We start from the raw sequence: 27052 nt of genomic DNA, 5'->3' as shown, positions 1-27052 counted from the left end.
TATTCACCAGGAGTTGGTGAAAGGAAGGAGGGGGAATGGTTAATTTCTCCTTGTTTTAGATCCAAGGGGGTTGGATCTGTATTCACCAGGAGTTGGTGGGAGAAAGAAGGGAGGATGATTAATTTCTCCTTGTTTTAAGATCCAAGGGGTTTGGATCTGTATTCACCAGGGAATTGGTGAAGGTTTCTCAAGGCTTCCCAGGGAGGGAATCCATTGGGAAATGGTGGCAGCGGACCAGAGCTAAGCTGGTAGTTAAGCTTAGAAGTTTTCATGCAGGCCCCTACATTTGTACCCTAAAGTCCAAAGTGGGGATACAGCCTTGACAGCTTCAGAACAGGATATAGTATTCCAGAAGCAGTCATACCAAAACCTGAGCTCAAGGCCCTATGGGATTACCTGCATGAGAATTTGGCCAAGGGCTTCATTCGTCCCTCCAAATCCCTTGGGATGGGGAGGGGGGCATCCTGTTTTTTAAACAGAAAGATGGGGCACTGTGCCTCTGTGTCAATTATCATGCCCTGAATAGTATTACCACCAGTGCCAAATAAAATAAACTCTCTACTCCTGCTCAAGATTCCCCTGTTTATGCATTCCAGGATTGCAGTAGGTCTTTTCGCCACAGCCTCACACTGGGAGCTCATGTTCAGCTGATTATCCACCATGACTCCCAATTTTTTTTCAGACTCACTGCTTTCCAGAATAAAGTCCCCCATCCTGCAAAATATAGCCTACATTCTTTGTTCCTAGATGCATACATTTGAATTTAGCCATATTAAAATGCATATTGTTTGTTTATGCTCAGTTTACCAAGATATCCAGATCACTCTGAATCAGTGACCTATCCTCTTCATTATTTACCACTCCCCCAATCTTTGTGTCATCTGCAAACTTTATCAGTGACAATTTGATGTTTTTCCCAAGTAATTGATAATTTTTTTAAAATATGAATGAGTTGTTGCAAATTCTGCATCCCAAGCCAGTGTACATAGTGTACAATTCATGATAGACCAAATAAATTGCAAATGAAAAAAAATGCATACTTTGTTATAGTGAGAGAGTCTGCAGCTACAGTCCATTGCCAAATTCAATCTGAGACAACAAAAGTGGATATTTATGATTTTGTCCAAACATCTATTTTCTATTAGTCTATCTTGATCCCCGTCACTGCAGTATGTGGGAGTATCAGTCAAAGATAGAAATTGTTGTTTGTTTGTTTTTTGCCACCATAACTAGTTGGACACCCAATAGCACTAAGGAGTCCAAAAGAACCTCAAGGTTGTTGATCAACTAACAATCAGATAGTCAAAGTGGGTGAGGCAATATCTTTTATTGGACCAACTTTTATTGGTGAAAGAGACAAGCTTTTGAGCTACACAGATCTCTTCCTCAGAGGGGAGGTGACCTCAGTAGTTGGGAAGACTATATGGGAGTTCAAGTTCTTTGAAGTAAACATAGATTTGTTAATGATTCCACCTATAAATTATTGTCAGTGTTTCTTTCAAGGTATAAAGGACAATCTGACTAAGATATTTCAAAGGTATTATCATTATAATGCCCAGGTGTTATATATACATACAATATTTACATAATTACTTTTGTTATGTTTATAGGAAGATGATTTTTAAAAGCTAGTTTATCACCTTATCAAAATCTGATTTCCGTTTCTCAAATGTACTTTGTACATGCATATATAATTATCCACATAAAAGTGAACTCTTGTACTACCATGTGTATTAATATGATAGTAAATAAATCCAATGATAAAATACTCCTATGGGTACAATTTACTCTTTCAGTAATAAACAATAGAGATGCCCTCCACTTTATCCATACCATATAACATACACAGATATAAATGAAACCAGTCATCCACACTTTTATTTAACAAGTTTAAATTAAGTTTCATTGGAGAACCAAATAGGAACAATGCCAAATTCATTTGGTAGGTCACTGAATATAACTCTTGAGACAACTTTGATCTCTAGTAGACTAAATGTATTCAGCTTTTATTACAGCAACAGCAATGATCTGAAAACAATGTGTCATTTGTTAGGTTTAAAGCTTAAGTGCCTAAACAGTACATCGTGAAACAGTTTTGCTATTGACTTTAAGATTAGAAATGATTAGATGGCTCTATTATTAGCATGTTAAGTCTACTCTCTTTCCATTTGATATACTCCAGTATACTTGGGTGAAGAGCAACCAATACCTCCTATTATAGGAGCAGCCACTTTGGGGGTATTTTATAATCTCTTAAGTAGAATTCAGTCAGACTGATTGAGACCAAGATTAACCAAAGACACAGACCGGAATTTGAACACCTTCAGATTTCAGAGATAAGAGAAGAGAGACAAATTAGAATACCCAAGTTTAACCCCACCACTTTGGTTTTGGTTATTGTCACATCCAAATGGGGAAGAGGCTTATTTTCTCATTATGACTTGACTGGCATCTCAAGTACATTTTAAAGAATTTAGGTAATATTTTTGGAAATCTCATGAGAACATACCTAATAAGTTCTCCGTCATTTGAACCAATCTCCCCCCACCCCCCCAAAATCACATTAGGTTTTGGCACTCTGGCACTCAGATCCAAACTTATACATTATCCCTTATTCACCCTCAAACCCAAACTCTAAGATCTAACTTCAATGTAATCCAGATCCAGACCAAACCCTGTTTGCCTTGATTTGTTAGTACTTGGAACCCATGGAACTTAAACAATCTGTTTCCGTTGGATGACTACATATGGTCAGGAATTCATAATTTTTCTAAAACTGCTGACTTTCATCATAAAAGTATGCCAAGAAGCATTAGCAAGATCAGAGAGGAAAAAATCAATATAAAAATAGTTTAATGAGCTGATATTGATAGCTGCAGGACAGTTAGCTGTTTTGCACTTCCTTACATAGTCCAGCTAATACATTACATATAACATCAATTGACCAAATGGCAACAAAACTGTCATATCAAGGTATTAAAGTAAGCAATATTTTAATTTGCTATTAATTTTGATTCAGAGGCACCAGGCAAATAATCCATCTATATAAATTTATGATCATTTGCTACTTTTAATTCTTTAATATTATTTCCCAACCAATCACTGAAAATTCTACCTAAAAAGTAATTGAAGAACAATATTTACATACATGAATACCACATAAAATACCACAGGCACCTTACTCGTGTCACTTGATGAATAGTAAGAGCAGCTTCTAGAGACAAGGCATATAACATTCTATTTTTCAACAGCCATAGCAAAATATAGCAGAATATGGTGCCTGATCCTAAATGCCTCCATTTGACCTGAAATACTGTACTTCCACTCCACGGTCTAATGTACTGGTTCAAGTGTATGTACTGTATACCATTTCCCTCTAATAAATAAATTCACTCTTACTCGTGTGTTTAATTATGTTGTTTTCTAGTGGCTGGCCCAAAAGAACCTATAATCATGATTGCTAAGTAGACTTGATTGAAACTCGAAGCAAAACTTAAGGATCCAACCCTGTGTATATGAAATGCAGAAAAGCTTTATTAAGCTCCCAGAATCAAAATTAGAGGAACTGAAACCTCACAACAAAGTTTAGAACCAACCACTGAGTTTTACCTGATTTTAGGGTAAATTCCAGCCATGACCAGATAACTATGATATTGTGACCAACACACCGTACCCCACATAAAGAACAACAAAGTGCTGCCTACCATTGGTTCATTACTCACCCACTGGCAACGAGAACTACATCCTGGCTCTCACTTCCACTGAAGAAAGTGTTAAACCACCTGACCTCCTAAAGACCCTTTCTAGAATTAGAGGAGGTAGTCACATTACCGGGCATAGCTCCCTGAAGAATCTGTAGGTGAGACGTGCCTATTGGCATCCCAATGAAGACCCCATGGAAGTTAGATAAATATACAGACTGTCCCCAGGCAGGGTGATGGTTGGAATAGGAAATAGAGCATCCATAAGGGCCTCTGAAAGAAATTTGCCTTAAAGCAGGCAACTACATAACTGCCAACTGCAAGATTTCTTGCACCTTCTTATGAGGTAGTAGGAATTGGTCACTGCTGGAGACAGGATAGTGGATGACATAGACCACTGGTCTCAGCCAGTATGGCAATTCTTACCTTAGTGGTGATGTATACATGGTGGGAGGACCTGAGTTATGGGGGAGGAAGGAGTGTTATGGAGTATGTAATTATGTAAACAAGGAGATGTTATTCTGTTCTCTATATTCCACACATTTAAATGCAGAGGTGTCTACCTGCCTGGTACAGAGGCAGCTGTGAGGCAGCTGACATTTTGTTTCTTGGTTCAGGTGGAGACTATTACAGAATTAGTCACTGTGATTTTTCTCTCTCATAGAGACTTCACATTTTAAAAGTATATAACTAAAAATACCTTGTATTCCTTAATGTGAAATAAGTCACCAGACTGAAAAATACATTTGCTCTTTACACATGGAAAATGTAACAAGGAACAGCTATAGAAGTAGAGGGAGTCAGAGTTTGGTAGAATTCACCATCTTTAGTCTCCAAATGAAAAATACCACCAACACCTATGGTCATTCATTTATAGAGTAAATCAACTGAATAACAGACATGAAAAGATTCTGTTTCTCTGACCATGGATTCTTATTTCTTTCTAAGCAGTTGAGACTATGATCTGACACCAGGCTTCTGCACTAAATTTATGCTTACATTTTATTGACACTTACACTATATTCTACAAGTCCACTATTAATGATCTCTTGTGTGCCTCAAATTTATTTGTACTAAAATACATGATCATTAATGCTACCATTAAAAATTACACGAGAGAGACTGTATGGCTTAGGGGATTAGGACAGTGACATTTTTATATATAAATCACTGGCTTGATTCCAGCTCAGACATACGAACAATGTTACTATAATCTCAAACCCTCTTGAAATCACAGTGGGCTCCTGGCTCCAGTACATCTAATCAGTAGAAGGCAGGGCCGGCCCACAAAATTTTGAAACCTGAGGTGGGGAGCTCAAATGACGCCCCCATGTCCTCTCGCTTGGGCCAAAACTTTGAAAGGTTTCAATTTTGCCTTCTTCCTGTTCTACTCCTCTCATGGTACTGCTCTGCTACCTACCCCAATAAAGGAGAACTAACAACTTAAAATGTCTTGTTCAAAAATTTTAAGTAACACTTAACTTTCAAATGCCTGAACAGCAAATGTAACTTTTCTTGTCTGCATAGTAAACACTGGCATTTTTATCTGTTTGAATAATCAAAGTGGTGCTTTCCGTGCCTTCTTGGTTGCAAAGATTTGAACTGCTTCCTGAAGGTCCACAGTCTGGGCCAGATCATGCTCTATTGAGATGGTTGCAAGGCCAACCAGCCTCTCCTGTGTCATTGTGGAGTGTAGATGTGTTTTTATTAACTTCAGTTTGGAGAAGCTGCATTCTCCACCGGCAACTGTTACAGGAAGTGTTAGAAGTATGCACAGAGCAACAAAAGCATTTGGAAAGAGGGTTGTCATCTTATTTGTGAACATATATTCCAGAACAGCCTTTGGAGTTGATCCTGCTGAAATGTATCTTGAAAGGGCTTTCAGTTCATCACCTAAATCACTCGCATCAATATCGCGCATGTCATCATGTGTCAACACTATCTCTAGTGCCCTGCATTGCTGGTGTAGGTCTTCTTCAGGTATAGTGAGGAGTTTGGGAATATCATACAACATCCCAAATATACTGCTGTGTTCCTTGAGCTGCATGAAACATTCTTTGACTGACTCTATTGCACAATCGAGCACCTGGTTAAAGAATTCAACTTTGAATTATTGTTTGGGGTCTCTTATGGGATTATCCCGTGCCTCGTAATCAAAATGTCTTCTTCTTCGGTGACTCTTGTATTCTTGAATGGGTGGGAAAATAGCTTCAGTGTGAATTTCCTCTGCCAACTTCTGTGCACCATTCAGAAGGTTTTGAAATCCCTCATCTGACCGGTAAGACTGTAGGTATGATTTTGCTTTATCCAGTTGTTCCACTGCTCCAGATATATCAAGGTCAACACCTTGGAATCACTTGCTTACAACATTTATTTCAAACACTATGTCATGCCACAACATTAAGCCATACAGAAATTTGAAGTTATGTATGTTTCTGGTGATTCCATCTCCCTCTGCCACTGTTCTCCCATGAACAGTTCCTGTCATAGCATTATCCTCCATAATGGCAACTATGGCATCATCTATCTTCCCAAGTTGGTGTTTGATAGGCTTTATTGCCTCCACTCGACTTTCCCATCGTGTGGCACTCAGTGGTTTCAGTGTCAGAGAGGATGTTCACAGATGTTGCTTCAAAACTTGCCATTGATGAGTTGATGCAGAGAAAAATACATAAATGCTTTGAATTACATTAAAAAATTCAGCAGCCTCACTAGAAGCTGATGCTGCATCACTGACCACCAAGTTCAATGAATGAGAACTGCATGAGACAAAAAAAGCTCGAGGGTTTAACTCTCGGATCCATGTCTGCACTCCTCTGTTCTTTCCTCTCATGTTGGCACCATTATCGTAGCCCTGACCTCTGATGTCAGCTATCGCAAATCCTGTATCTTCCAGCTTTTTAAGCAGCACATTTGTCATACCAGCTCCTGTAGTACCATCAATGTCAATAAATTCTAGAAAATGCTCTCTGACAGTCACCATTGCAGGGAAATTTTCACTAGGTTCTGTTGTTGTTACAAAACGCACCATTAAAGTCATTTGTTCTGTATGGCTGATGTCAGGTATGCAGTCCAGAATAACAAAGTAATATCTTGCTGACTTCAGATCTGCCACAATCTTCTGTTTGACTTTTGTTGCCAGTAACTGTATGATCTCATTTTGAATTGTTTTTCTAAGTTAGTGGTGTGTGTACATTTCTTGGATGGTGACTGTTCTTAGATGCTCCTGGAGTACATCATCAAACTCAGCCATCAGCTCCACAATTTTAAGGAAGTTTCCATTGTTTGGCACATACAGCTGATCTGAAGTGCCATGCAGTGTTAGGTTTTGGGTAGCAAACATTCTACAATGGCAACAAGCCTTTTCAGAACATTTTGCCAGTAAAGTGAGGTTTTTACTCACGAAAGCTTATGCCCAAATAAATCTGTTAGTCTTTAAGGTGCCACCAGACTCCTTGTTGTTTTTGCCAGTAAAGAGACTCTAATGCAATCTTCTCTTGATGCTAATCATCTATGGCAGCCTTTAACTTTAATCTCAGCTCAAGCTTTTTCCACTTATGGAATGCTCTCTGTTGATTTGTTGCCTTCTCATGGCATGCCAGATTTCTAGCCAGATTGTTCCAGTCCTTTGTTGCTGTAGAACCCAATGTGGCTGGAACATTAGACTGGAAAAGTTTGCAACAAAAACAGTATGCAGCATTCTGGGTTTTTGAGTACATAAGCCATGGCATCTCCACTTTGTCGCCATTGGGGATTTCATGCCAGTAATGTGTTGGATGGAAACTTCTATTTTCATTGTCTTTGGGGAACATGACATTTTTCACTTGCTGTGGCCCATGCAGTACAAGGAAGTCCCTCAGGCTACTGTTCAAGTGGGTCCATAGTCCTGGATCATCTAGACTTAAGAAACTAAACTCAGCAGCAGCTGTTTCTTGTGCCTCCACCACACTCGTCTCTGATCTACACTTTTCTTCAGGAATGTACATGATTACATCCATCTGAGATGGAGATATGGATGCTGCAGTAGCTGCCACATCACCTGCACTCTAACTGGAAGATCAGGCATCTCCTCATCACTCACATCCTCATTGGGGCTGGAAGGCTCACCTTGAACATTTGTGTCTATGTATCTCAGGAGAGCTCCTTCCTGCTTAGATAGAAAAGCTTCCTTTGCTTTCTTTCTTTTTCTGAATGCTGCCCCAGAGGGGTGTTTTCTTCTTTCACTCATGACTGCTGTTCTGTGCCAGCTATAGTGACTCTCAACACTCAATTGAAGGGAATAAATAAGCAGGCTGGTAGCAGGGCTTGAGTGAGGGAAGATATCAGCGTCTTAAGGGCCTAGCTGGCTCCTACTATTTCAGTTGACTGCCTGTTCTCCTCAAGTGGGTTCAGGGAAGCAGCAGGAAACAGGAAGCTCCCTGAGAAGCTGGTGTTAATCAGTCCAGGCTCCTGGGGGTGCTAGAGAGGTACATAAGAGGCTCCTCCTCCTCCTCTCTCCCTGCAGCTCCTGCTGCTTTTTGTTATTCCCTCTCACCTTTTCTCCTGCCTGCCTGTTATGTCTCTTGTGCCCTCCTTCCTCCAGCACAGCACTCCACCATCTCTGTGCATCTAGAGCAGAGAGAATACATATGCACCAGCAGGAGACACAATTTTCTACATTCTGGGTCCTACTTGTGCCTCCCCACCCCCCACAGTCTGGCACCAGTCCGCCTCAGTCCGCCTCATGGTTAAGGCCAGCCCTGGTAGAAGGAATGTCAACCAGGTACTCAGAGCTTTTGAGAAACTTGGTAGTAGGATGCACAGCCGAGCTTCTTCCTGCTTATAAAGAGGTCTGGTTCTTAGACTGCTGCCCACTAGCAACTGCAGATTGTTTAAAAAAAGTCATGACCATTGCCTCTTTCCCACTGCCTCATATGTTACTTTAAACAGAAGGTCCAATTTGCTTTTCTAACAAAAATGGCTTTAAAACTTCATTTTTCAGAGAACACAGGCAGTGATTCAAAACTTGTTGCCAGGTTCATGTCAGTTAGTTAGATGTGAATGTACTTGACAACATTCAAGCAGCACAGCTTTTTGAAGGGCTATAATTTTACCAGAGTCAAAAAGTTACTTTCGTATCCTTTAGGCAGCATGACATATATTGTTGTGGCCAGAGGCAAGGTAAAGCTTTTTTTTTTTAAATGTGGATGTACATTCAAATGGGTTAACCTTTCTGGCAATAGGTACTTTACCTCTAGCATTCTGTAAATAACGGGTCTACATAACTATTAGTTTCACTTAGGACTCGATTTTGAACTTTCTTTGAATCCAATCCTCAAATTATTCACCAAAGTAGTTTTTTTTCTGGGTGCTGTTAAACAACTTCCATTTTGATGTATTTCTGTTGTAGACCTGCGTGAGAAAATTTTCAGACCTGTGCTTTTAATAAATATGGTCAATATATAATCTGTGCCTAGATATCAGTGTATATTTATACTTTTTTGTAACAGCCCAGGCTGTGCCTTTTGATGGACTTCTGAAAACAAAGAGTGGCCTGCAAAGCATGTCATTATTATGGCCTTCTTTGGCATGCTGAGCTTTTGCCAGGTGGTTAGCAGGTGCTGCAGCTGCTGTGAATCTCTAAACAGCTATCTGTTTCCAGCACTAGGCATCTGCACTGAGGTGTTGGTCAGTGCAGCTGCTTTATCATTGCCTGACCAGGCTATGGCCATGACAGGTGAGCCAAGAAGGCAGAGAGCAGGAAAGGAGAGTTTTATTACTGAAGCAGCATCCAACTACCTCACAGCATCAAACAAACAGCAAAACTCAAGGATCACAAAATAGTACCAAATGAGCTGGCCAGTAGATTTCACCAAAAGTCATGCAGACTGAAACTGAGAGGTTATGCACAGTCCAAGGGTAACAAACTGGGAAAAAATGCCAAGAGATTCTGATTGCCTCTAAACAGTTAAATCGCAGCCAAAAGGTACCACACCCACCAGCATAGCATTGCGATGCTGAGGAATTGGTTCATTATTGATTCAGGGGGCACTGAATCAATATTGAGCGACCAGTGCCTGCAACACCCTAGTTTTCCCATGGTAGTTATAGGAGACAGACAGCAGAGTGGAGTGCAGGACGTTGTTGTTGAGAGCAGGCATAGTAAAATGCGATGGGCCGAGTATATAGCACGGCTCACTGATAATAGATGAACTGCAGCTGTCACTGAGTGGTGAACTAAAACGGGAACTAAAATGACCACTCAGCCGACCTCCAAAGAGATGGGAAGATGTTATCGTGAAAAGACATGACCATACATGGAGAAGGAAGGCCAGGATACGAGAAGAATGGAAGACGTGTTGTGATCGGCGCAATCTATATGAGGGCTGAAGGACCGATTGATCGATCAAGTTATAGGAGATCTTCTCAGCTAGTACAAATGAATTCAGAAATAAACAATTAATTTGGAGCAGAAACAGCAGAGGGGATGGAGGAAATTAGTATAGCAAACATATTATGCCGTGACCTAACAGCCATGTAAGTTACCAAACCCTATAGCATATGATACAGTCTACTGTGATACTAATGACATGAGAATGGCATAAGCTCTGGGACAGCCTTCAGATTTACCTTCAGAACAGGCTCTTTTTATGCAAGATAAATCGAAGTTTGTGGCTGCATTTCAGTGTGGAGCTGGGAGTAGTGCCGGATACTGCTCTCTTTCAGGACACTTTTTGTGAAAGTCCATTTGTAAGCCTAATTGGGGGGGGAAATGGCTCTCTCTACCATTGGGTCTTAGGGAGAGACTGTGAAAGGCTCCTTGTGCCCATTCCCAGGATTTACTGTGATTGCACTCATTCAGAATATGCAGTAGTGGTAGTTGTAGATAATGATAGGTGATGTGGTGAGTCACTTATTGTGGGGAGTAAAACCTGTGGTTGGAGGTGAGACAGTGATTTGATATCTGAAGACTGTATGAAGGCCCATTTGGTTGCTAGGAGCTACCATGGAATGTTTGTTCAAATGCCAGCTCCTGGGTAAGGACTGATGGAGTTGAAGTTTGCCAGCTGGAGGTGGAATTTTCTGGAATGTGGGTGAAGGTGCCAGAAATGTACTCTCAGGACACCAGAGACTAGTCCATGAGGATCTGTTGGAGTCTGGGCTATTGGGAAGGTGGCATCGAGACCAAGTTTGGAAGTTATAGGACCCAGCACCTTCTGAGAAAGAAGTCTGATCTGGGATCTGTAATAAGACTTTCCCGTGGTTGAGAGGGTAAAGCTGAGAGTCTAGATTGGGGTGGGCAAACTACAGCCTGGGAGCTGCATCCGGCCCTCCAAATATTTTAATCTGGTCCTCAAGCTCCTGTTTGGGAGTGGAGTCCAGGGATTGCCCCACTCCGGCATTTCAGCCGGGGGGCGGGAGCAGGATCGGGGCTTGCCCCGCTTCTCACGGCTCCCAGAAGCAGTGTCAGGCATGTCCCCCCTCTGGCTCCTATGCATGGGGCAGCCAAGGGGCTCCACAAACTGCCCCCACACCAAGCACCGCCCCACAGCTCCCATTGGCTGGGAACCACGGCCAATGGGACCTGTGCGGGCGGCGCCTGCGGACAGGGCAGTGTGCAGAGCCACCTGGCCGTGCCTCCATGTAGGAGCTGGGGGGGACATGCCACTGCTTCTGGGAGCTGCTTGAGGTAAGCGCCGCCTGGAGCCTGTACCCCTGATCCCCTCCTGCACCCCAACCCCCTGACCCAGCCCTGATCACCCTCCCACTCTCCGAACCCCTCGGTCCCAGCCCGAAGCACCCTCCTGCACCCCCAACACCTCATCCCCAGCCGCAGCCAGAGCCCTTTGACAAAGTGGGTATTCACCCACGAAAGCTTATGCTCCAATACGTCTGTTAGTCTATAAGGGGCTACAGGATTCTTTGTCGCTTTTTACAGATCCAGACTAACATGGCTACCCCTCTGATACTTCACCGTCCCACACACCCCAAACCCCTGCCCCAGCCTGGAGCCCCCTCCCACAACCTGGACTCCTCATTTCTGGCCTCACCCTAGAGCCCAAGCCCTCACCCCGTCCCGCACCCCAACCCTCAATTTCGTGAGCATTCATGGCCCGCCATACAATTTCCATAACCAGATGTGGCCCTTGGGCCAAAAATTTTGCCCACCCCGGTCTAGGTGAACAGTAACTGAGTTCATTCATGGGTTTTCTTGTAAGTTATAAAGTAAGAATTTGCTAAGCAATTCTGGAGTGGAGCAATGGTGGCTGGGTTTGCAGTGCCTTTGAAAAGCAACTACCATATTTTTCAGCAAGGATCCTGCTCCAGGGGATAGGGTCACTGGAATAAGGGAGCAGAGTGAAGGGTGAGATGACACAAAATTTCCAAGTGAAAAGCCTGGTGGTGGCAGCAGTTGCCTGAGCCCAGGGCATAGGAAAATCTGGGGTCGTGACAGTGGTGCTCTTTTAAAATGCTAAGTGCCAAGATGTTTTAGAGGCTGGATGAGTGAAATGCTGCAAGTGGGTTCAGAGAGCTCTTTTACTACTCTAGCAAATGACTCAGGATCTCTGTTGCTTTGGGCCACTAATTATAGTTATTCAAGTGGTTAATGGAACCCCTAAGCCAATTTCTCCCCTCAGTTACACATGTGCAATCTCATTTACCTCAACTGCGTTAAATGAGGACAGAATTCTAGCCCTTAGCCTTTAACGGACATATTTATATTATGAGTATCTCATAATGGATCTTATCTAGTGTTTGCTGACTCTATGTTTGAGAATCTCTTAAAAATAAAACAATTTTAGTCCCAGATGTGTTTGTGTTCCTGCTCGGTGCATCTGCAATTCATATATATAAATAACAAGAAACAGAGATAATACATTTATACCCTATTTGTGATTGCCACAAACAAAAGTTACCTGTAGCCCAGCAATATTATATATTCCTCTAGTATGAACTGCTGTATTCTGCAATTAGAGTTAAAATATTTTGTAGCATGCCTCTTCATGAAATAAAAATCATCTCACAAGCTGGCTTTTTGGCTCTGATATGTCACTAGACGCGAGCATGACTCAATCAAAAAGAACAGTGTAACACGTCTTTCACTTCACTGGGAAGGATGCCACAAAATGCAGCAGGCCTGTCTCACTTTTTATATAAGCAATTTTCCTTCTGCTGTGCTCTGATACACACTGTTCTGAAACAGCTGACCAAAATACATTAAACTGTTATTAGTACCGTGTATTTGTTTTTATATCACTCCTTTAAAAAGTATTTGTCAAGGTGAGAAAACTACAAATGGATTGGTGTAATCCAATTACTGCTTTATAGACCTTTAGTTACCAACCCAGAAAGTGTCAAATATATGTTACATTCTTATAAGTGAAGGATTTTGCACTTGAATATCTGAGGGGGCCAGGCATTTAATCACATGTAGGCAGACAACATTTAACTGCTATTTGAAATAATGCAATTTAAGAGGCTGTTATGTCTTGTTTATTCCAGCAAGGATATGGAAAATATTCAGCCACATCCTTAGCTTGTGCAAACTGGCATATCGTCATGGACTTCAGGATCTGGTCCATTGTGTTTTTTAAATATGCATGAAATGAAATGCTATCTTCAGAAATGATTATAAAAAAGATTGATTTTGTACGGCTAACAAATTTTGGTTGTACCTCACACCATTTTCAGGATCTTCAGGGCATTCCAGACATATCCAACTGAAAGCTTTTGAGGAACTACAGTACCTCCGTGGAAAATGCATACATGGAATTTGTAGCTGATCTTGCCAATGCAAAGATTATGTCAATTTCTGGTGCTTCATATGCTGAACAATGAAATCAGAATTAACCTCTAAAGTGATTCACAGACAAAAATAAGGGATTTTCAACTTTGTTTAAATGTTCATTTAAAGCAATATGCCTTGACAGGATAACTGAATTCACTAGATATGTTTGTCTAGAAAAGCTTTGCTTCATCTCTGTCTTTGGCTGTACAGCATTTTAAGAGAGATTTAATTTTGACTGAAAAGAAATTAGCAAGACCACATAGAATACATCTCTAGAAAACTAAGCAAAATATGTAAGAATTGGCACTGCATACTAGGATGATGCTGGAAGAAGGCCGATACTTTGCCAGTTTCAATAAGGAAAACAGAACTTCTGCAGAAAACTATAGGCTTTGTAAGTCTAGCATCTGTGCCAGGAAAAGTTTTAGAACCACTTGTTCTAAATGAACCATTTAGCTTCTCAGTTACACAAAGTAGGTGGAGCAGTAGCCAGGAAAAGTTTATGAGAAGCAGATATAACCAGAAAATTCTTTGTGAGGATGAAAGTAGAGAACTGAAAAAGGTCATTTGAAGTACTTAGATCTTATTGCTTTTAATAATGTTTTACATAACAAATCTTCATCCTGAATTAAATACATTAAATATCCAATTATTATTAGGGATGGACACACTAGTTTTCTCCAGTTTTGAACCCTTTCAAAATGTGGTTTTGAAAGCATGCAGTAAATACATGCACTACAGAGTTTATGTTGTGTTTCGTTGCTTGTGGTGTCTGCAATAGTCCCAAGCTAGGAATGCAATGGTGTTCCTAGAAACACATTTTCTCCTGATGGGGGAAAGAAAAGGTTCCTAGCTCTTCTCTTCCCAAGTGCTGGTGCAGTGTGAGAGACAAAGAAGACCCACACTCGTAAGACGAAGCAAAGAGGCAAACATATTTTGGAGAGATCCCACCACCTCAAGAATCTCTCTCCTGTGTTCTTATCCACTCCCTTCAGGACTCTTCAGAGGCTCTTTGGGCATGCCTTTCCTTCCCCTCACTAACCCAGGTAATTATCAAGACAACCTGGGTAATTATAGACCTGTCAGCTTGACATCCATCCCAGGCAAGATAATGTAGTGGTTGATCCGGAACTGGATTACTAAAGAAGTTAAGGAGGGTAATACAATTAATGCCAATCAATACAGGTTCATAAAAAATAGTTATTGTTAAACTAACAATGCCTTTTTTGATGAGATTACAAGTTTGGATGATAAAGGTAATAATGTGGATGTTACATACTTAGACTTCTGTAAGGCTTGTGACTTGGTACTTCACCACATTTTGATTAAAAAACTAGAACGATACAAAATAAACACATCCGGGTGCACATTAAATGGATTTAAAAAACTAGCTAACTGATAGGTCTCAAAATATAACTGTAAACATGGAAATAACCATTGAGCAGGGGTGTTTCTAGTGGGATCAGTTCTTGGCCCTATGCTATTTAACATTATCATCAGTGACCTGGAAGAAAAACATAAAATCATCACTGATAAAATTTTCAGATGAGAAAGATTGGGCAGGTGATAAATAATGAAGAGTACAGGTCACTGATACACAGCAATCTGGATTGCATGGTAAAATGAGTGCAAGCAAACAATATGCACTTTAATACAGTCAAATGTAAATGCATACATCTAGAAACAAAGAATGTAGGTCATACATACAAGATGGGGGGCCCTATCCTGGGAAAAAGTGATTCTGAAAAAGATTTGAGGGTCAATATGGATGGATAATCAGTTAAACATGAGCTCCCAGTGTGACACTGTGGCCAAAAGATTTAATGTGATCCTGAGATGTATAAATAGGGGAATCACAAATAGGAGTAGAGAGATTATTTTATCTCTGTATTTGGTATTGGTGCAACAGCTGCTGGAATACTGGATCCAGTTTTGGAGTGCACAATTCAAGAAGGATGTTGGTAAATTTGAGAGGGTTCTGAGAAGATCCAGGAAAATGATTAAAGGATTAGAAAACATGTCTGTCTTATGGTTAATGAGTTCCCTATATCAATTTATTTATCTTAATTAAGAGAAGGTTTAAAGGTGACTTAATTACAGTCTATAACTATCTACATGGGGAACAAATATTTGATAATGAGCCCTTCATTTTAGCAAACAAGAGTGTAACAAGATCCAATGGTCGGAAGTTGACAAATTCACACTGGAACTAAGGTGTACATTTTTTGCAGTGAATCTATGTATCACACTGTCTGGAGTGGTTCACAACTATGAGTGCCATTCTCAGATTGTCAGAAAATAGGGCAGACACCCCAAACTGATGGCATATTCTATAATTAGACTTCACCAAGCCAGTAACAAATGTGCAGTCCTGGATCATTGTACCAGTACTGCCATGGAGTCACAGACAGTTCCCTGAGGCTCTCAGCCCATCTTGCCACGCAGACAAACTGGACTTTGTGATAAAAGATTACATAAACAAAAAATCACATCACATTAGGGTTATTCCCAATCCCAAATCAATTGGTACTCTGGATCTTAGTTTAGACTGTAAATTCTTTTGGACTGGAACTTACTAGGTGTTTGTACTGTACCCAGTAAATATAATTCTCAAATAGAGAACTGGTTATAAACTGTGGAAGATGGTGATTCCACCATATAAAACTCCTTGTCTGGTCTCATTTGGAACACTGTCAATAGCATTTTATTTTCAGATGTAGAATCAATAAAATGAAGTAGGAATGCATATTTCCCTATAGGAAAATTTGTAGCCATTATTGTGTCATCTTTCAGGTCTGACAAATCTTCCTGCACTGGTGTCTGTGTTGAATCTATTGGTTCTCACTCTAATTTTTCATTTGGAGTATCAAGTAGCTGACTTGTGCATTTAGATCTGGCTGGAAGAGCATATCCAGGACAGAGTGTTTCAGACATTTCATTACATTGTTCATTTTGTGCTACATTAAACGTGATGGTAGCAGAAAAGAATGTTGCAGCTTTCCTACTAAATTTCAAGTCTTTGCCTTTCAGTTGTTTTTATGCCATAGTCACTGACTGATCTTTGGCATTTTAGGGTATGGAAGATGAATGGATATTGCTCCTTAATGAAACTGATGTTGAAAGGCCTGAAACAGGGAACTGGGCACTCAAAATATGAGACTTTCAAGATCAAACTCAGCAATAACCAACTCTTACATTTCAATAATGAAAGGTTCATTCAGTGGTACATTTGAGTTTTAAAAAGAATGATTTTTCTGCAATCTGAAATGAAAACCAATCCTTCCTACCTTGTTAACAAATCTAGACAATATTTACATTTTTTTTTAGAAAAAGTAGTTTTCGTTATTTTGGTCTATTCAATCACCTCTTGCCTGCCAATTTGTTCAACTTTTAGACATGTTGAATCATTTACATTCACAAACTGATATTTGGTAATCACTCATTTAAATCACCCATCTGAGTATTGATCAGCACACTTTCTGCACCTCTGTGAAAAGTGGGCACTGCCACCCGTTATATAAAGCATAAGTCACCAACAGTGAACTTTTAAAAAGAAAGGTTTTATTTTTATAATGGGGATTTAGAGATAATGGTTTCATAAACTCTTCCTTTTTTCTAGTTGTTACTTTTCTTCTGTCCTCCTGTCCCCCAATATTTACCCAGAAAACTGTGAAATTAAGTCTTTGCACTGATTTTCTCCCATTTTTAATTTTTGTAATGAACACATGAAAATTCCCAGGGAATTTTAGACAAAATAAAGACCAGAATCATATAAATCAGATAAGCTAGGTAGCTTCATATAGAGCCACATTACTGGATGCTCTGCCAACCTTCCAGAAGTTTCTAGATTTTAGTAAACCATGTGTGACGCTACACCCCATATTCTTCATAGAAATATTGTTATGATACGAATATGGCATAACTAAGATATATTTTATGCAAGATGGGTCATGTAAGATATCATTGGAAAGGTTATGATTTGCTGAATGTGATTATCCAATTTGTATACATTTATCATTTCTGTATCTGAAGTTAGGACTGTTGACTATGTATCAATTACAATTGTGTGTGTACTTGGAGGAACGCTCACCAGACAGTAGGCAATCAGCCTGAATGAGCCAATTAAGGACAATAAAACTTTGAGGATACTAATCTCCCACCTTCCTGAGGAGCTTCCTGGGATGTTGCTTTGACCTGGTACGGAGTACCACCTTGGACACTGCTGGTATATTCCCACTGGAAACAAAGGATTCCCACCTTATGTAAATCCTACTTAAGCCTGGGAAGTGCATCAATCAGGGCTCTTCTCCATTGTCTCCCCACCCAAGAAGGAAGACTGCTGAAAGCACCTGAAGAAATAAAGGAACTAAGCTGGGGAAAGGCAAGGGCTGAGTCCAGGCTGGTACAGGGGTCTAGCCTGCGAAGAGAAATAACTGGAACTCTAAGCTGCAGAAACTCTGCAACCTGCCTAAAACAACATTTAGGGTGAGAAATTTCTATTGGTAACCAGACAAAGAGCTGTGCATATCTCCCTACACTTGAGGGAGGGGGCAATTTTTATGAGCTTGCGCTGTGCAGCTCTCTATATACAGTGCAAGACAATATTATTTTGGGTTTACACCCCAAAGGAAGTGAGCATGTGAGTGCTGGGCAATCCCCTAGCTGAGTCCTCCCACAGAGAGTTGCTGGGACAGGTGGGCTCAGTGGGATCCCAGCACAGGGATTTCCAACCCATCACACCATGACCCCACCATAGTCCATGGTTGCGCACATTGTCCTCTCTTCAACATCCAGGGTCAGTCAATTCCACTTACTAGCCACACTCTGCTCTCCAGTCACCAATGATTCCACCCCTTCCCTTTCTCTCTAGGCATCTGAACAGCTTTTGTTGTTTCCTAATAAATATAACGGGTATAAGAAGAGTTTTGATTTCCTAATCCCTTGATGTTACTTTTAATGTTTTGGAATAGTTTGTTTCCATTCACAGATTTAAATTAGAGCCTACTGTTTCTAATTTAAAAAAAAAATTAAAATGTTACATTGTAGAGTAATGCAAAAGATCAAAAGGGGAAAAAAAGTCAGAAAAACCATATAATCACACACCCACTTCCTGCTTCCTTCCCTCCCAAACAAACAAAAACACCACTGAGTTGATCTTTGTTCTTCTGGAATAGCTAAGTTTTTCCACAACATTACTGTTTAATACCAGAACTTATAGCATAAAGGTAAACCACTAAGGAAATATGTTGGCACTGTGTGTTACAAATTGCTCTGCAACTATACAAAGCACACCTGGCAGCTGGCGATTAGGTCACTGACCGATTCTTGAGCATCATTGCCTTTCCCTCTCTAATTTAACAAAGAAGACACAGAGTTTCCTTTTGGGAGGAATGCAATCAGTTACCACAATCTGTTAAATTCCAGCAAAAGCAGTCACTATATTAACAGTTACACTTGGTAGGGAATTTGTAGGTAAGCTGACATAAATCTGTTTTATCTGTGTGTGTCTAAGTTTCTAGTTGCTTCTCAATACTCTTTGATCCAGACGTGCGAGAAAGAAGTCCAGTGATCCAAAGTTAATTTCTCTGCTGTACTAGGCCATGAACTGTCCTTTATTTAGAAATTAAGAGGAAAAAATATCAAACATTTAGTGGTTAGAAAGAATTTTCTGCAATATTACAAAATAAAAGGTAATCTGAGGTAAAAAAGAAAGTTGAAAAAATTCCTCAGACTTTACTTAGGAATAGAAAAATTAAGCAGGCTTATTTTTTCAATGATGTATTTTAATAAAAGTACCTGTAAAAGAGGACAAATCCTCAAAATCATGGATAATATGGATATTCTACTTTCCATATCTCAGCTAGCTGAGTGGAGGAGAGGGGAAAAAAAGACCTTTTGGTTTTGCTAATATGTTCAGAATATGGGTTTTATACTATGGCTGAGTGTTACAGAAGGTGCCTGCTCTGTCACACCCCCAATGGCCATATGTAGCACTGCAAGCACTCCCTGACTGTTTCCTCCTCCTTAAGGTTTTCTGTCTCCCCTGGGGGTTTCACATGACTCAGCCCTCCGGCCGAGTCACTCTCAAAGTTTGATCCCCTTTCAGAGTAACAAGCCCAAAGGAAAGTCCCAAACAAACAAAAGATTATTCTGCTGGACTTGGACTCTTCAGCCCACTCTCTGGGCTCAGTCCCAGCCCTTTCTGGACTTCCTGTGAGTTTCTCCGCTCCAGGATAGAACGCTGACTTCCAGGCTGCCTCCCTGAAGTCCTCCCAAACCCTGCTTCAGGGCCTTCCAATATGAGCCCATCTTGCTCCCTGTGTTTCCTCTCTCAAACTAAACTTCCTTGGCTCTTTTAAAGAAATCACCCAGCTGATCAGGACTATTGGGAGAGTTAATCTGGCACAGGTGTGGCTGAGCCCACCTATCCTTAAAAAGGCCAGCCAATTTGTGACACGAAGTCTAGATCAAGGGGAAGATGAGATGAGTAAATTAATAGGATCAAAATCAAGGATCTAGTCAGAGGTAAGAGTTGGGAAAGAGAAGGATGGAAAACAAAGAAGGGGGAAAAGGTTAGTATCAGGTTAAATGGCCACAAGACATAGCATGTTATATTTTAAATATCCATTTTGGTATTGTTGTTTTTTAATGCTAATTGATATGCTAGTTATTCAGGATAGGCTCCCTCCTTCTCCCATTCTTAGCATTCTAAGCTATTGTTTATTTTAACAAACCATGTATTCCAAACAGGAAGTAACAAAGACAGAAACAAAAACAAGTAAAGTCAGGCTGCTTCTTCATTTAGGGTTACAGTGCTGAGCATTCACACTGTTCTTTCCTTTAGTATTCCCCTAACATGTACCCTGTGCTCCTTGTTTACATCTAACTACTACCCAATTAAGGACAAAATCCAGCCTTTGTTGCTCTGCGTTGTATTGGGTATGAGAGTATAGACTAGCAGCTGTCAAATGGAGGATCTATGAGCCACCTTGCCAGCACAGCACAGAATGGCTCCCCATGACCTCTTGTTTAATCATCTGCCTGAGGACTGGGTTGTTCTAGTATTTTATAGATGCTTCAAAATGCACTTTGTTTTTCCCTGCAGTGATCAATAGAGGAAGCAAGACATGAGAAGTAATTCTTCCCCTCTACTCCGCACTGATTAGGCCTTAACTGGAGTATTGTGTCCAGTTCCGGGCACCACATTTTGGGAAAGGTGGATGAATTCAAGAAAGTCCAGAGAAGAGCAACAAAAATGATTAAAGAAGGTCTAGAAAACATGAGCTCTAACGGAAGATTAAAAAAATTGGGTTTGTTTAGTCTGGAGAAGAGAAGACTGAGAGGGGACATGATAACAGTTTTCAAGTACATAAAAGGTTGTTACAAGGAGGAGGAAGAAAAATTATTCTCAAACTCTGAAGATGGGACAAAAAGCAATGGGCTTAAATTGCAACAAGGATGGTTTAGGGTGGACATTAGGAAAAACTTCCTAACTGTCATGGTAGTTAAGCACTGCATTAAATTGACTAAGGAGGTTATGGAAGCTCCATCATTGGAGATTTTTAAGAGCAGGCTGGACAAACACCTGTCAGCGAAGGTCTAGATAATACTTAGTCCTGCCTGGAGTACAGGGGACTGGACCGGAAGACCTCTTGAGGTCCCTTCCAGTCCTACACTTCTACTTCTAAAATTCCACTTTAGTGGTGGCTTCTGGCCTTATCGGCCAATGGATCCCATTCCAGACTGAAACTTCACTAGACAAGGACTTGACAATCCATGTCTTTAAAAATCTAAATTGTTTAGACACATTACTTGCTAAAACCACTAAAATTACTCATGCCACCAACTGCTGCTTCCACTTATTAAAGTATCTATATTTCTGTATATTACTGTGCCAAAAAGCTTCAGCAAGACAGCTCTATGAAGCAGTAAAGAAACTCTGAGGAAATAAAATATTTTTTTAAAAGGCAGTAACACAACATTGAGACATAATGCCTGAACAATAAAATAATGTTACAGTTCCCATGGCATCTTTGACTCATCACTGCGTTAGCATTTCAACATTCAGTGGTGGTAATACAAGAAACTGATCATACAATGTGAGATATAGTACTAGATAATGATATCAAGTGCCTTATTTCAGTTGGAAATGACAACTGTGTTGACCCAAATTAAATGTATTATTTATGTTGCATTATTAGGTGATAACAGCAAAAATATCTCAAGTCACCACTATGTTGCACATACAGTTACCTGTACTATTTTAGCACAGTACATAGTGTACTATGCAAGATGGAATCCTGACAGAGAGCCGTGAGTGTTATTACCCCAGTAGATAGCCAGTAGAAGGGTTTTACACGGCTTGTTTACATAGGGGAATTAATTCAATTGAAGGAAGGGTGTGATTTAAAGTGGAATAGCTATTCTGGATGAACTCCCAGTATGGACGTTGTTATACTCAATTAGTTTAATCCACTTTGAAGTGGATTATGTAAATTCAGAATAAAGCACTTTTATTCCAGAATAAGAACATCCACATAGCTATTCTGGAATAATTGGTCATGTAAAATCAGCCCTTAGCTATTGCACAGACTCTGCTCAGGGATTGATTTCACCTTGCATGAACTGCAAAGCCTCTTGACAACAAAGTGAGTTTAAGCAGTTCTCATATCTCAGAACCTCTGGCTCTTGTGGGTTTCTCTGACTTCTGGTGTTGTTTATAACAGATTTTTGGGAATATATTTACACTGAAGTTCCTTAGAGAAGTTAAGCAAATTAACAGAAGGTGTGAATTTAAAGTGCATTAAACCACTGTGTGGACACTCTCATTCAGAAGCAAAGTGAAAGTTTGCTTTAGCTTAAGCACTTTAAATTTACATCTTGAGTTAATGCGGTTTAACTTCCTATGTAGACAAGATCTAAAGCTGACCACTAGACAGTTCTCAGGGGTTGCCCTAAGGATTACAGCTTTGGCCTCATGATGTTCCCATGATCTGGTCTGTCTCCACAAGCTCCAATTCTCTAATTCCTGATGAACCATCCTATTGACCCAGAATTTAGACTCTTAAACTTTGCTCCTTTATAGGGGCAATGCAGCCTGTACATCATTTGCTTGAGAGTTTAATTACACTTAATCCTTTCTTCCCTTCACTCAGAATTTAAGCTAACTCAAACTAAGTGTGACCAGGTGCCTGAGATAGACCACACTGATAATGCCACACTCAGGGCAGGCTTCAAGAAACAGGGCAGGCAATCCCCAAAGCTGGGGATACTCTATAATTAAATTCACCAAACCAGTAACAAAAGAGTTTCTGCAGCACCACACTGGTTAACTAGAAGTTGAACACAGTCTCCTTTAGGCATTCCAGCTCTTGGTTTCCATCCAGGTATCCCAATCTAATACAGTGAGAGGTTATTGAAAACCCATTTCACCATATGTGAAGTTCTTTCTAATCCCAAAGGATCAGAAACATATCCCCAGGTCAATATGAATCTCGGATTTTACCCAAATACTGCATTGTCAGCCAATCCTTAGAAAACTAACTAAAGATTTATTAATAAAAGAAAAGAAGATAGTTATAAATGGTTAACAGATCATATACATCAGGGCCGGCTCCAGGCACCAGCCCACCAAGCATGTGCTTGGGGCAGTGCCTGGAGGGAGGCGGCGCGGCGGGGCGCTCCGGCCCGAGAGCGGGGCCGCGACTGGGCTCGCCGCCCTCCCCGCGGCGCTCCTGCCGCTGGGGAGAGCGGAGCCGCAGCGGGCTTGCCGCCCTCCCCCGGGCGCTCCGGCCGGTCGGGGAGAGCGGGCCCCGGCCAGGCTTGCCACCCTCCCCCCAGTGCTCTAGCCGCCGGGGGCTCGCCGCCCTCCCCCTGGCGCTCTGGCCGCCGGGGAGAGCGGAGAGCCCCGGCCGGGTTCTCCGCCCTGCTCCCGGTGCTCTGGCCGCCGGGGGCTGTCCGCCCTACCCCCCAGCGCTCTGGCCGCCGGGGAGAGCGGAGAGCCCCGGCCGGGTTCTCCGCCCTGCTCCCGGCGCTCTGGCCGCCAGGGAGAGCGGAGAGCCCCGGCCGCATTGGGGGGGGGGGCGGCGACGGGTGGCTTTTCTGCCTACGGCGGCAAAAAAGCCAGAGCCGGCCCTGATATACATACAAATGCTTGCAAAATTCTTATATCAGGTTTGTAGCAATAGTGGAATAGACTGCTGGCTTGTAAAGTCTCTCTGGTAACTTCCAAAAGATTGGAAGGTCCTCTGTCCATAGTTGAAGATGCTCCTTGTAGTTGTAAATCCACAGTCCAGATAATCAGAGCAGGAAAGAAACAAAATGGAGATATCTCTGGGGTCTTTTATGTCCTTTGACATATGCCTGGAAATTTACTGTCTCAAACAAAGCCCACAGCCCAGATGCATGGAAAATTACCACCCCAAGATGGAGCCCAGGGTCACATGAGCATGTCACATGTCCTTATACCCAGTCCAGGTTGAGAAAGCTAATGATCCAACCAGCAGACCAAATTCAGTGAAGGCAAATTCGGTGTATGTGCAACATGCCTCAGGTTTGCTGAATCACAGGGGGTGGCCACTGGCTTCTTGCTGTATGAGGCATCCTCAGGAATTGCTATCTGGGCAGAATGAATTTCTTCTATGGCCTGTTGTGAAATTAGAGTGCCCTTGATGGGCCATCAACACATAGATTTAGATCACAGGTTTAAGATACAAGCACATAACCAATATTCATAACTTCAAACACAAAGATGATACATGGATATAAACAGGATAATCATGCTTAGCAAACATAACTTTTCCATTGACAACTTACATGACATTTTTGTATAAGATTTATGGATTTATATTTATGATATAAATGGTCACCTTTCTTATACATAGCATCACACTAAGCCCCCTTTATTTCTGAATGAGAGCATCCACACAGGGGTTTAAATGTGTTTTAACTAATTCTCACCTTTAGTTAATTTGATTAATTTGCCATGTAGATGAGCCCTTAGAATTTTGGTCATAAAGTGACTTGCTATCAAAACAGGAATATATAATCTTACCCTCTCTCCTTACTACACAACTGCAGCATCTGTTTATTTTCCATAAAAAAAAATGGCCTTGCTGATACCCAATTAGCCTAAGACTTAGATAAAGGAAACTCTCTTTTTTTCAAACAAGCTACATGAAGTTGTGGTGTTGTTTTTCCTGTTTACTGTAACTAGCACCAGAACCAGAACACTGTCGCAATAATGATTACAACTGTAGACCACTAACATTTATCCTCCAATTCAATCTTTCTGCTTTGCATTAAAAAAGACTAAATACCAGTCCAGGGTTTTGCAGAATTATGCACAAGGAATAATTTAATGTTACCACTCTGCTGCTGATATCCATGGTTACTTGCTGAGTACAAAGTGTCTCCATGGATCTCAAAGGTTTTTGATACTTTCCTGGTTCTTGGAAAATATTCAGCTGGACCAAGCTTCACTCACACCAGTAGACTAACTCTATGGAGCACATTTCTCAGCACTCCAAAACAATAAACAGCTGCTGAAGTTTTAAACCTAAATAAAAAGTTTAATGGGGAAGACAATTAATGACTTGGCTGGCTACTGGGCCTGAGATTAGAAGAGCCCTGAGCTAAGGGTAAGGCAGCGGTGAAGGCTGGGTCCTCGGGGAAGTGGCCCAGGGAATTGAAGGCAGTATTACTAAAGGGACATAGTGGCGCATGGCTGCTATTCATAGGGTTCCAGGGCTAGGACCCTGAGTAGTGGGAAGGCCTGGGTCCCCCCCATAGGCCACTGGGAAGGGGCCTACAATTGGACATAAGTAAACCCCCAGAAGGGGACTGAACTGTCAGAAGGCCCAGCTGAAGACTAGGGCCAAAACAGACTAAGAGGGGAAAACCATTGCCTCCAGGGAGGAAGCCCTGGGGGTATGGCCCGATGGAAGTGCTGGGACTGATTTCAAGACTGTGGACACATCCAACCAGAGGGGGCGCAAACCCTGTTAAAGGGGACATTTTATCTGTTTGTTAAATAAAACCGAAACTCAGCAGCCCTACTAATCAGCTATATTTTACAATGCCATTCAAGAGTCAGCCAAGCTGCTACTGAGTTTGCCTAAGCCTAGCAAGCTCTAGAATGTTCTTTTCTGCCAATACTGCTGATTTGACAGTCTGATATCAGTCTGCATTCTAAAATCAACAACTAGGACTACAGCTTTACTGTACTGTCCTTTCAACATCTATCTTAGCAGGTACAATTATTTAAAAAGTAGTAACACAGATCCCCAACATTATACATCATTACCCTTGATACCATTCGGTTCTTATGGTTACCAACATGCCTCAAAACTACTGAATCACAAATTTATAACCTTGAACAGGAAAGTAGATATCTGTAACTAGATAGCCGACCCATTACAACCTACATGTGAGAGGAATATAACAGCCCAGGAAGAAAGGAATAGATGACAAAACTCTATGAATTCCTTCCAGATTGTCTAAGATTACGAATTCCTTGTCTGGAAGGTGTGAGTCCACCATACTTTACATTTCATCTAATACTCAGCTATCTGACTCCACCACCATAAGAGAAAATAACAATAGGCTGGGATTTCAAAAGAACTTCAGGGAATTCAGCACACAATTCCTATTGATTGCTCTTTTGAAAATCCCTTCTAAAGTAATCTACATCTCTTCAGAATGCTCTATTATTGTCAAACACTGAGAGCTCTACAGTAAAAAGCAGTTCAATTGAATAGTTTGAATTGTTTCCCCTCATGTTTCAGGATTATTCAGAAGGCAATGAAAATTGCCTTTCTGATTTAATAGACTATTTTATAACTTGTGCTACAACAAAAAGTGTTTCAACATGTCACATATGGTCTTGAGTTTATTAAAGGACAGAAAACAAACACTACAAGTTGGTTTAGAGATGGTGACACAAGAATGCATCCGTAAAAAATAATATACCATAGATAAATTACAGGGGAAAAGAGTATTATATTCTTCCACAGCTATTATATATGCATATATCCCAGCAGGAGTCCAAATAAATTAAGTAGCAGCACATAGCAAGGTAAGCCTGGCATTGCTGGAGGTGTGAGTTTAGAGGTGTCGAGTATGTGATTCAGCACAGAAGTTAAGGGACCTATTGGTCCTGGCCTCTACATGTTTGTGTAATGAAGGGAGAAGGAACAGGGCATTGAAGTTCACAAATAGGATTACTGAAGCTGTCAGCTTTAGATTTTAGGAAGGGGGGGAGGACAAGATGTTGGGCTATGGCCCTCTCCCCTCCTCAGAACAGAACAGAGGAATAGATGTTCCATCTTCTTCAAGGGTACAGCAAGCTGACACATGCCTCTTTGAATCCCCAGTATGGTAGCTCCAATGCCATATGCAGTGCCTTCTGGAGCTCCCACTGGTCAGCATGCTTCCACACTGCTCCCAATGCACAATTGTGGCTACACACCACCATCAAATGCTCAGAGCCATCTAGTAAATAAGTAAAATTTTAGCAAGATGGCAATAAAAGTGTCATCCCTTTTCATAACCCCACCATGTTATGGGCATGATTCTGATACTA

Source organism: Chrysemys picta, chromosome 6, assembly GCF_011386835.1.
Source record: "Chrysemys picta bellii isolate R12L10 chromosome 6, ASM1138683v2, whole genome shotgun sequence".
Classification (NCBI taxonomy): Eukaryota; Metazoa; Chordata; order Testudines; family Emydidae; genus Chrysemys; species Chrysemys picta.
The sequence above is the reverse complement of the archived record's forward strand: the minus strand, read 5'-3'. Positions refer to the sequence as shown.